Here is a 12439-nt window from a genome sequence, read left to right on the forward strand (position 1 = left end):
CTCCTGGCTTCAGGGATCATCTCAGCTCTGGCCATTGTAGTCATTTGAGTGAGCCAGCAAATGAAAGATTCTCTCTCTCTCTCTCTCTCTCTCTCTCTCTCTCTCTCTCTGTAAAGTTTATTTTTCAAATGAAAGTAAATAAATCTTTACCAAAAAAAAAGAAGATTGTGATGTTTAGCAGATCTACTAGGCTTTCTGGAGGAAATGGAATCTCAGGGTGGTTAAAAACTGGAGGCATAACTATGAACAGCATCTTAACTTTACAAAGCTAGCACCAGTTTCAGGTGGCTGTCAATTAAGGATCTCTGGCCATGCTCGATATACCTAGCAGAAGGATTCCAAAGGGGGCACTCATTAGGGTACAAGGGGACAACTTGACAACAGACCCTTTTTACTACTCAAAAGGAATTCTTGGATCCTATATTCAGCACCAGAGACCGGGACAACTTTCAGGACAATGATTAGATTCTTGCCTTCTGAAGCTACTTCAACAAACAGAGCCAAAAGGAACTTGGAAAATGTAGGGGAAAAGAACTCTGTTCTTTGGGCACAGAGGGTAAGCAGCCATCTGTGCTACCTGCTTGTTTGTCACACACCATGTTGGCTCCATCTTTGTGATATCCACCTTTTGTGGGGTAGTTGCTACATGCTTTCCTTCTTTCCTCATGACAAAGTGGAATAAAGAAAGCAGCAAACGTGATGGGAGAAAGAGGAATGAAGGGAGAAAGAGTGGAGGAGGAGAGATGAGCAAGGGGGAGGGAATAAAGCATTCATTTAAAGTGACTTTTTAAGTTTAAACTGGGGAAGGGTAAGTTGAGAGTTAACCATCTTAAAAAAGAGAATGCAAAACATCAAGACTCAGTGGTGCCAAGAGGTTAGGACTATTGAAAAGTCAAGGACATTTGGCTGAGTGTGTGGTGAGGGGAAGTGGTATTAAATTCAGGCATTTTGACTCTACGACTTTAGGCAAACTTCAAAATGAATCTGCTAAAACCCTAGCTGCTGTGTAGAGTGGTGTGGTGTTATATGTCTGAAAATCCCCAGGGTCTGCTCTTCCCCCCTCTGAGTCCCCCATGACCCTCCCCAACAGGGCAGTGAAAGAATGTAGGTGGAATCCTCCCAAGCTGGGGCTCTACCAGGGATAACAGAATTCAAAGTTGGTGTGCAGAAACAGCCAGCCCCAGTAGCTTAGAAAGACAAAGAGTTTGCGAGGCAGGGAAAAATATTAACCACCTTGTGTCTGGTATCTGTACCTGACCCCAAGTCTTCAAAATGTTCTTTTGTTTTCCCTGGGGTTCCTAACTGCTTTCCTATATTATCCACTTCTCTCTCTTAATTTGTGGTTCTCTGTTTCTCCACACAGTGAGGAAGACAGGTGGGAGGTGGGAGTAGAGAGAGGGAAGAGGTTCAACAAAGCCAAAGGGATAACTCAACAACTTCATCGTCTTCAGCTGCATGAAAATAATTCCAGATTTGAAAAGGCTTTGGAGAGATGTGTTGATGTAGGGATCTGTGACACCGCCAAATGAAATCTTTTTGTCTTTCTAGTCCCTCATGCCTCAATCACCTGGTCCCCTGAGCCCTGCTCCTTTCAAAGAGTTAAATCTGAGAAAAAACAGAGTTTGGAAGGAGATGCCTCACGAAGCAACAGCGAAGGAGCTGCTTGATATTTATGTAATCTGGCAAAGGGGAGTTTGTGTCATGAGACAAAAGCCAGTGCTTGGAAATAAAGAAAAAAAAAGAGAGCAAGAAAGAGACAGGAAGGAAAAGGGAGAGAGAGAGAAACAGAGAGAGAGAGGGGGGGGGAAAGAGAAAGAGAGAGAGAGAGAGATATGGTGAGTGAACCGTGACTTGAGTTTCCAGGAGAATAAGTAGCTGAAAATAAAAGGAGTAGAAAGAATTAATATAAATGTGTATTTCAAAATTGCCCACCACCGCCTGTTAGAATCACTGAATTCTGAAGAATCAGTCCAGCATGGGCATAACATTAACTTTGAAAAGCAGACAAGTTGGAAGTTTATAACATTTAGAACAGTTTTTAAAAACAACTACAACAAAAACCCCTTGCTTCTGTGCTGAGATTCCCCTGGGCATGCGCACTTTATCCTGCACACAGCCAGAAGTCAGTAGTGGAACCAGGTATCACTAAGGACACATGCAAGCAGCAGCCTCTGATTTAAATGAAAATAGGAAAATGCGTGAATTGCTGTTTGCACCATGACTTACTTCTCATTAGTTGTTGTCTTGAACTCAATCCAGCCTACCTCATAAAAGCTTGAAACTCAGTTCTGTCCTAAAAGGAAAAGTATTTTAAATGCTTTTTTCTCCAAGGTGGTCTTGAACTATGCATTTAGAACTTATGTGATTGATATTAGGACAATATTCTGGGGCGTGCTTTATGCATGCACACACATAACTGTAGATGCCTTTGTACTCCTAAGTCCTTCCCCCCAACAAGCCTATGAACCCACTCATGTATGCACCATGCAAGCACAAAATGAGCACGGCCCATGAAATGGCTTGCACTCCCCTGAGGAAAACACATTCAATAGTATTCTATCATGGTTGTAATTCAGCATGAATAAAAGCTGTAAGAAATGAAGAAGAGAAGGAATAAGTTTGTGCTCCCTGAGCGAAGACCTTATACCACATGGGATGCCGGCGGTCACCCATACCTTGTTATTTAATATTACACTTCTTTTTCATCGCCATTTTTACAGTTGCGTTGGAACACACTATAAGATGGAAGCAATCTCTTCTGGTAAACTGTCTTAGAGAAAGGCCCTTTCCCTGCAAAAAACCAGCTGTGAGGAGCTGGAAGCACACAGCTGCAGGCAGCTGGAGGGAGGGCTGTAACAGGATCCTGGAGAAGTGCACTCCATTGCAGGCCCTGAGACCGCAAGGCTACAGGAAGGCTTGTCAGCAGAGTCTGCCCTGCACTTGCCTAACACAGGACTTCCTGCAATTTCTCATTTATCTGGTAGAACCCAACTGACTATTGGGTTTCCAGGGCCAAATTGCTAAAAAGAACATGTCCTGCCTCATCCTCACCCCACTGTTTCATAATCTATATTCATCTATGTATCTATCTATCTATTCCCCCCTTGGCTTCCTATGACTTGCAAACTTTCCCTGAACACTTACAAGAAGTGCTGTCTCAGAAATTATTTATTTTCTTTAAGGTAAGACAACCACACACACACACACACACACGTGAGCTCACACATTAAAAAAAGACAAGCAGTTTTCTCCTCAAATGTCTGTATCACCTGGGGCTGGGCCAGGTGGGAGCCAGAAAATGGGAATTCAGTTCAGGTCTCTCATGTGGGTTGCAGGGACTCAAGTACCTGAGCCATTATCTAATGCCTTCCAAGCAAGTGTGTTAGCAAGAAGCTGGGATCAGAAGTGGTGCCTGGACTCAAACCCAGGCACTCTGATATGAGATGTGTATGTCGCAAGCATCACTTAAGTGCTCTACCCCATAGAAGATGCCTCTTGTTAGCTCCGGTGGACGTGGAGCTTGCTATCCAAGAAGATTCTGAGAGACAGTATGTCAGAGAGTGATGATAGCATTCCAATTGCCTGTGAACTATTTGCACCAGGCCGAAGAAGGGAATCAATACTAGCTTATTTTCACTTAGTATTCTAGACAAAAATGGTGTCTTGAACTCTGCCAATGTTGCTCAGTGATTTGGCTTTATGAGAATCCCTTCATTACTGATATTAAAAAAATTATCCAAGTAGGGAAAATTAATGCCCCCTCACAGCATGACTCTTCCCCAGGTTTTGCTTTTTGGAGATTGTCATCATGATTTGTTGTTGGGTAATGGGAAGCACACTATGATCCACCAAAGGCCTAGGAGCTCCTCATTTCAGTTCAGTCCTCACCCGAGAGAAGCACCCAGAAAAGCCAGAATTCCTACCACTATTGTCATTCAAAATGGGCCATGCTGGAATCATTATTCATGATCACTTTGCTGGGAGAATTTCAGACTACAGGAAGAAAATACCTCCATGGTTAAGGAGATCAGAAGTAGGTGAGGATGCAGCCTGTGAAACTGACCAACCATAAGAAGGTTAAGGATCTATGAGGAGGAGGGCCGGGCAAAAAAAGGAGAAAGCCTGAGCTTATTTGGGGTTGGCCACACGGAGGCACATGGAAGTGTGTTAGATCCAACCCAGTTTTCTTTTATATCAAAGATAATGAAGTATTCCTCAGAACACAGTGACTACTCGTGCTTTATATTTAAACAACCCTCTGTGTATTACAAAGCCATGTAGCATAAAGCATTGCACTGGAACCTTTCAGCAGCTCTATGAAGTCAGCAGCACAGATAGAATTTTTTTTAATAGATGCTGAAAATCAGATTAAGAGCAAGAGAGTTACCCACAGTTAGTAATGGCAGAGATAGGCCTAGAACACAGGCCTGGCGATGCTCAGTTTAATGCTCTGTCAGCCATGTAATACAACTCAATAACAGTGTTTACAGAGAACTGAAACCCAAGATATGCGAGGAATTGGTCAGTAAGCCCTGAACTACTATTTATAAAGTCCCAATTCAGACAAATTAAACCTTAAGGTATCAAGGAAACTAGCTGAAAGCAATGTTCTGAAGGGTGAGAAAGTACTAAGAAATTAGGAGGCCTTGTAAAAATATCATCAACAGAGAATACGGTCTCATTTTCATAAAGGAAAATCTACAAACTACCACAACCAGTTGAATGTGTATTTCTAAGGTTTTTCCAGCTCTGATTCTTTCAAAGAAAGAAAAGTCCATTTCAAGCCTTTCTAAAAATGAGGTTCAACCATTAGTGCTCAGTAAGTCTTTGGCCTGAATTCAATTAAGGACACTCTGTTACTGCATCTTCCATCTTGCAGGAATTACAGTAAATTGTGGCACCGTGGAGAGAGCACTGGAATAGAATTTTGAAGCTTGAGTTCTACTCTTGATTGAGCAGGCAATATTTTTCATAAATCACTTAATCTCCTTGAACTTAGAGTTCTCATTGAGAACTGTTTTAGTATGAAGCAGTCCGAACACAGAGCACACACATACAAATGCATGTGTGTCCACACGTGTATACTTGACTGATACAATACATGCCATTTGAGTTCCTTGCCTAGCATAAGGGAACATCACCAGTGCCTGTGAACTTTAATCCAATTCTTTTCATCATCCCAAGTCCCATGTCCCCAAGGAAATTTTGTGTTTTCAATTTTTATTATGAACTTCTTAGATATATGCATTCTTAATTATACATGATTAAACTATATATGCTTTGAACTTCATCTGATGGGTTTGAGCTATGTATAGGAGTTCGATCTTTTATGTATAAATTGGAGATATTTATTTTGTCTTTTTTTAAAAGCATGTACAAATTAATCTTAGGTTTATAAAGAGATGTTTTTGGGAGATGTTTATGGGAGGACTTTGAGAAGCCATTCAATGACCAGTTCTCTGGAAGGACTAGATAAAAGCAGCTTTTAAAATTTCAGTAGCAGGAGCTCACAAATTTTTCCATTATTGCTGTCTATCATTGCCTGAAACAGCTCCAGCTTAGTCTGTCTCTTTGTTCCAAGAGGGTGGCCAGGTATGATGCCAGTGTGACAATCATGACTAACACTCCTAAAACAACAGAGAGGTCAAAACAAAACATAATATATTCACTTGGTCAAAGCTTTACATGACATGGAAATCTTCAGAAATGAAGACATAAGGACCCAGGAAAACAATCAATTTTTATGTTATTGACAAGCACACAGCTATGTACAGATGAAGTTGGGCAAAAGTGTATAATCCAATAGTAAGAGATTGGGTAGGAAAGCCCTGCAGGACCTATGTGTTCATGTTCAGATTCTTTCTCCCCCCACCCCCCCGCCCCGGTGCAGAATGCCTTCCCCTTCGGGATTCAGCCTGATCCCTCCGGAATGAAGGTCTGCAAGGAGGATGGAGAAAGTGACTCTTCTGGGTTTTCTGGCTGGCTCTGGAGGTGGACTCACTTTGGGAAAAATGGGATTCTGGTTTCCATAAATCATTTCCATGAGGAAAGGGAATAGAGGAAGGAAGGATGAGTGGAAATCAGAGGGAAATTTACTTCTGAGGTTCTTCAGTTTCTTTTGGTTCAAAGTACTCAGCATGCCAAGATGACATAAGTTTGGGTGTCTTGTTTGAGCCCTAAGAGTTCCTCCTTCAAAATGCAACTTCACCAGATGCAATTTATTTTGCTCAGTCTGGTCATATACTCTTCCCTGAACTCAAAAATAAAAAGGATTCCATGAATGGCAGCCTTGCAGATGTCCATGGAGATAGAGTAGACAATTCCTCCCAAAGAGACTTGGGTTCATCTTGTTTTTCTTGGGGTTAAAATAAGCCAATGATCACATGAATGAAAATTCTTTTTAATGTGTGAAGCTCTGCATACATTCACTTGGTAAATAAAACTATATATTTGTGTATATACATCCACATTGATAAGATAGATACACACATACATTTTGATATGTCTGTTACAAAGACCAATAGCATATACCCAAATATAGAAATGCAAAATAATATGGCAAAGGCATGCAAATTATGACTTCATTATTTTGTCCCATGTACTGCACTGTACAAAACCTACCCATCGATTGTATTTTAATTTTCACTATGCTCTGAGGAGTCGTTTATTAGTCTCCTAACTTGCAAATGAATACCAGCGGTTAAGTAACCTTGGCAAAGAAAGGCAGTCATAGATCGGAAGCCTGATGCCCTAACTTAGGAGCTGGTGACCTGGCCTCCTGACATGAGCTGCGGATATATTGGCTGCAACATAAAGACAGGGATGAGATAGTGTGGGTTTTATACAAACAAGAACATGTGAAGGCCAATGACAAACTTCCCAAGAAATAATGTGATAAGAGCAGGTCTACTACAGTCTGTAGAAAGAGAATCGGAAATGACCAAAAATGATCATGTACAAGCAGAGTAGGGACCTCAAAGAGGTTTTTTTTTCCATTCCCTTTCCCTTTACTGAGTTCATTTCTTATAGCTTAATATCAATGCATAGAAAACGTCTGCTTCAAATTTCAGTGTTTGTCTTTCCACTGAGCAATAATTTCATTCAAGGAAAAACCATTCTGGGTGGTAAGGAGGGCCATTATTTATTTATTTAAGATGTGGGCAAATCCTTAATCAAAACTTCTACCATCATCTAAACTGGCGTTTTCCCCAATGCACTTTGTGAAAACTTTTGCCTAAGGCATTCGGATTTGGTTTGCTAGTTAAAATAATATGATTTGGCAATTGCTGAGGTTTTATGTGCATCTGTTGTGTGTTTAAGTGGAACCTCATGGAAGGTTTGGAAACTTGAGTCACAAAGGCAACTTTAAAGCTACCTCCCATTGGATTCATGATAGGATCCCATCATCCGATGTCACTATTTTCAACATAGCGTTAATCACGCTCATTACGGTCAGCACTTTCAGTCACAGCCTCTGTAGACTTCAGCTTTCATTATGGGGTGGAGGAGTTCTGCTCTCTGTGGGGGCAAGTGCTTGGAATATGCATTGATACGGTCAAATAGAAATATGTGCATGCATATGTGTATACACACACACACACATACACACATAAATAAAACCAGGCCACTCTGAAATCAAGTTAAGGAGTTGGGAGTTTAATTTGCAAGAGGCCTTGGATTAGGCTGTGGGAAATAGTACTGAATGGGAAACAAAGGAGCATATTTGGCTTGTTTCTATCCTCATTTAAAGCTTATCTTTCAAGTATTTATCGCTCAAATCAATCATCTTTACAAAACACTGTGTATCAAAATCGCCTTGTACCCTACAAAGTGCAAGAGAAAAGTTTTATGGCTTACAATATTTGTTTGGAGATATATGGCTTATGCTTATTTTCTAAGAAAATCAACTTCAGAAATGTGGTGATTTGTAAAGAATCACAGGGAAAATTGCAAGAGAATAAACTTCAGGTCTTGCGTATTTCTGTGTACTACGTTTCACAGGAGTTCTTCTCAACAGTCTATGTGCTGTTTTTACTCATTGGTAATACCTCTTTGTAAAATATAAGATTTGGGTACAAATGTGAGTGGCAGAATAGTTTTGTTTTCAGAACCTATCTTGAACACCAGAATCTACCTATCTAGAGATAGATATGCTGTTTTCTGGATGTGATTGAAGAGCAGCCCTCCCTGAAGCAGGGATCTCTCTCTCTCTCTCTCTCTCTCTCTCTCTCTTTCAATAAATGGAAAAAAATTATAATGATTTTTGCCTGTGACCTATGATCTTGACAGTCTGTTGAGTAGGGTATTGTGGGGTGTGCGTGTGTGTGTGTGTGTATTCACAATGATAAAGAAAGTGGAAGAAACCACAATACTCAGCTCTTCTTATGATCTTTTTTAACTCAAGCAAAGCATTGACCCTTTGAATGCTTCCAATTTTCTTTCTATTGCCTGCACCAGGTGTTGCATGCTCTTAATGTTGTGGCATAAATGAGTCTAACTAGGAACACAAGTCTCACACTGTAGATAATTTCTTAGCCACTCTCCAAGAACACTGAGTGTAAAGGAATAGAATTACAACAAAGAGAAATATACTTCTCAATCATGCCTGCCTGCCTGCCTTGCTTCCTTCCTTCCTTTTCTTTCTTATTTCCTTCATTTCTCTTTTTCTGTACTTGCAAGTGAAAATAATTGTCTTGACTCACTATTTCTAACCAATGTATTGCCTATTGAGTTTTCATATCAAATCATTCTTTCTCATAGTCTTTCCTCATGCATTACAGATTATTTAAAGCAGATATCGTGTAAAATATATCTGATCTGTGCAATAAAATATTTCTAGGACAGAATTCTCTTTATTTCTTTGAGATTTTCCTCCAACAGGTGTCATTTCCATCCATCATCCATCCAGCCAGCCGAAATAATGGTGTATTTGGACCAATGCTTAGTCCAATAGACATGAAACCTTATTCTCATTTTGTACATACCCTTCTCACTATCCAAGTTCAAGGGAATGAAGCTGTGTTCAGTCTTCAGCAGAATGCATACAGTAGGTGCATCACAAATGGAAGCTTTTTGGACCCATACTTTCTTTCAGATGCATACTGAGCGAATGATATTAAAAACCTCATTCCTGTCCCTCTCCCTAAGATATTGATCTGTTAGGAAAATATGTGCCAATTTGAAACAGTGCCTAATATGCATTTAGATGCTTAATAAAATAGATACAGGCCTAAGGGGCTATTCAGTTTTTAGGAAAGGTTTGAACTTATCATTGAAGAATGAAGTTGGATTTTGAAATATGGATAATACGGAAATAATTAAAGAGGAGGATAGGACTGGCATGGTGGCTTAGCAGTTAAGCTGTTGCCTGGAATGACAGCATCACATATGAAAGACATTTCAGACCCAAGCTGTTCCACTTCTAACCCAGCTCCCTGCTAATGTTCCTGGAAAAGCGGCAGAAGTTGGCTCGAGTATTTTCACCCCTGCCATTTACATAGGATATCTGGATGGACTTCCTGTGTCCTGGCTTCAGCTCGACTCAACCCTGGCTATGGCGACCATTTGAGGAGTGAGCCTGTGGATGGAAGATCTTGATCTCTTTCCCTAACTGTACTTTTCAAATAAATCAGTAGTTTTATTTTTATTAAAAGGTATGAAACACAATATGGAGAATTTATAATTTTCTAGATTATTCTAATCACTTAATCCTTATGCAAACTTATGATGCAAACCTGGTGCGGTAGCCTTGCGTTGCATGTGCCAGGATTACATGTGGGCTCTGGTTCATATCCCAGCTGCTCCAGCTCCCTCCCAGCTCCATGATGTGGCCTGGGGAAGCAGCAGAGCATGGCCCAAAGCCTTGGGACCCTGTGCCTGTGTGGGAGACTCAGAAGAAGCTCTGGCTTTGGATCAGCTCAGCTCTCGTCGTTGTGGCCACTTGGGGAATGAATCAGCAGATGGCATCTCTTTCTCTGCATTTCCTTCTCTCAGTAAATCTGACTTTCCAATAAAAATGAATATATTTTAGAAAGAAAGAGAGAGAAAGAAATAAAGAAACCTATGATGCAGTTCTATTAATATATTACTTTGAGGATGAATGACTTCAAAACCAAAGAAATAGCACAACAAATTAACATCCCGCAAATATTGCCTGTAGAGCATGTGATCTTAACCATTGTGCAATCAGACATGCACAAATGTGGGATGGGAGAGAGTTGCTTGAAGAGGCTTGTGGAAGAGTCAACTACAGTTGTGTGAAGAATACAATATTAACATTCATTATTTCACTAAATAAATGAATCATTTCAAAACTTAGCTGCAATAGCCCTGTTATTTGCCTAGGTTTATAAAGGAATAGCTAATTATTCTTCCAAAGTTCATCCCCTGGGAGCTATAGTAATGGGTTAATTTCTTTTCCTTGTGCTAGGTTTTATTTTTCCCCCTAGTAAAAATAATATTTAATACAGATCTCAGAGCATATGATTTATTGCCTGTTTGAAAATCCTTTTCATCATTGTGTATTTTACCAGTAAATATTTAATCCTTGGCACCAAATGCCACCCTGTTTATTAACTTTAGAGTTCATATTTTATAGTAAACCAAATTTTAAAATATCCTATGAAGGGAAAGACATTTCATCTACATAGTCTGCTGAGAGATTGTGCCAAAAGGAACTCCAAATAGCACCATTGGGTCACGTCACCCTTCTGATTGCTGGAATGCTTGAACATTGCAAAAGCAAACTTTCCTTCACAATAATACCTATATTATATTACACTTGCTATGGAATCCCAAGTTTTCATCTCAAACACTTCTCCTGTGCCCAAGGACATGACCAGAATAAATAGTCTGGCTGGAAACATCACGGTTTTGCATGGGTGGCCCCCTCCATCTGATGATTCTGTTTTCCTGTCTTTGAGGCTACAGTTTCAAAAACGTAAAACCACCAGACCCAGAAAAGATAAATCTTTCTCAGTTTGCTTCAGAAAGTCTAAACCCAATAAAATCCACGTTGGTGGCTTCTGGAGAGTTACTCGTCTGTCTCCCAGGAATGGGCCTGTTGGACTCTCATCAATTCCCACTTGACTGGGGTGGGGGGTCCTACGTATGCTTCTAACCTATGCCAGGATCTCTTGTCTGCCCTGGCACAGCCTCCCACTGCAAACATCCCCCATGCCTTCCCATTTTTGCCACCTGCTGTGGAGGAAATGCTTTTTTCTCTTTCTTATCCCTAGCTTTTGTAATCATGTCTGTTCTTAAAAATTCAACTGAAATGACCATTATTTTACTCGAAGTTTAATGCAGAGGCTTTGCTTATGAATTCTTTCCTTATTTTACAAAGCCAAATATGTAGTTCCATATGTGTATTTTAATTCTTAAAATGCTGGCACTTTTATTTATGTATTTACTTACTTATTACTTATTTCCTTATATTTACTGGAAGTGTTAAATCATCAAATTTTAAAAGGGTCAGTATTTCCAGGAAATTCCTCAGAAAAATATCAAAGGTATAGATAGACTCCCAATCCTTATAAAACTGAAGCAAGATAAAATGAGTGAAAAATAACCAGAAAATAATTATTTGTGTTTTGGTCTGACTGTAATTTGCTACATTTAGTAAACATTTTTTTTAAAGAGCTTTACATATAGTACTTTATGTGTGTACCTGGTAATGTATGGAAAGGAATGTTGCTCACCATAAAGCATTTCCTAAGTGGTCATTATCTATCTATCTATCTATCTATCTATCTATCTATCTATCTATCTATTATTGTGTTTAATAGGAATTCTTTTCATTGGTTTTTTTGATGGAAGAATGTTTTTCATTTCCTTTAAAAAATGTTCTGACATCCTTTGAATATTGAAGACTCATAGCCACTGTGGTATTTTGTATGAAAGATGCATAATTTTGTTGAGGAATATAGTTTGGTTACCAACAGTCAGTTGAGTCTATCCCTAGATCCATTTATTTCAGCTGTAGCTGTATTTATAATTATAAAATTCACATATAACATATACTATACATAATGCATGTTTAGTATATAAAATTTATGTTTTTATAAATATATAAGATCAGATATTTTAAGTAAAAGCAGTATAGTTATATTTATATTGCATAAAATTAGAATATCAGTGTGAAGATGTTTGCTATTTCTTTGAAAACAAAGTTGAAATATTTTTGAATGATTCAATAAAGAACAAGTACTTTAAAAAGGTGTTGTTGATTTTAAAGCTGTGAGACAAGTATGAAAATTTTGGTTAAAAAAGTCTAGAATTCTGTGTTTAGCCTTCTTTACAAATGACTAAGTTCTGGCTTTTAAAAAGTGAAACAAAGAATGGGGAATATGGTTATGTTTAAAAGCATTGAAAAATGCATAGCACTCTGATTGGAAAAGTCTTACTTGAAAAAAAAGTTGTGGCCCCGTCATTTACGATC

The sequence above is a fragment of the Ochotona princeps genome, chromosome 4 (assembly GCF_030435755.1).
Source record: "Ochotona princeps isolate mOchPri1 chromosome 4, mOchPri1.hap1, whole genome shotgun sequence".
Lineage (NCBI taxonomy): Eukaryota > Metazoa > Chordata > Mammalia > Lagomorpha > Ochotonidae > Ochotona > Ochotona princeps.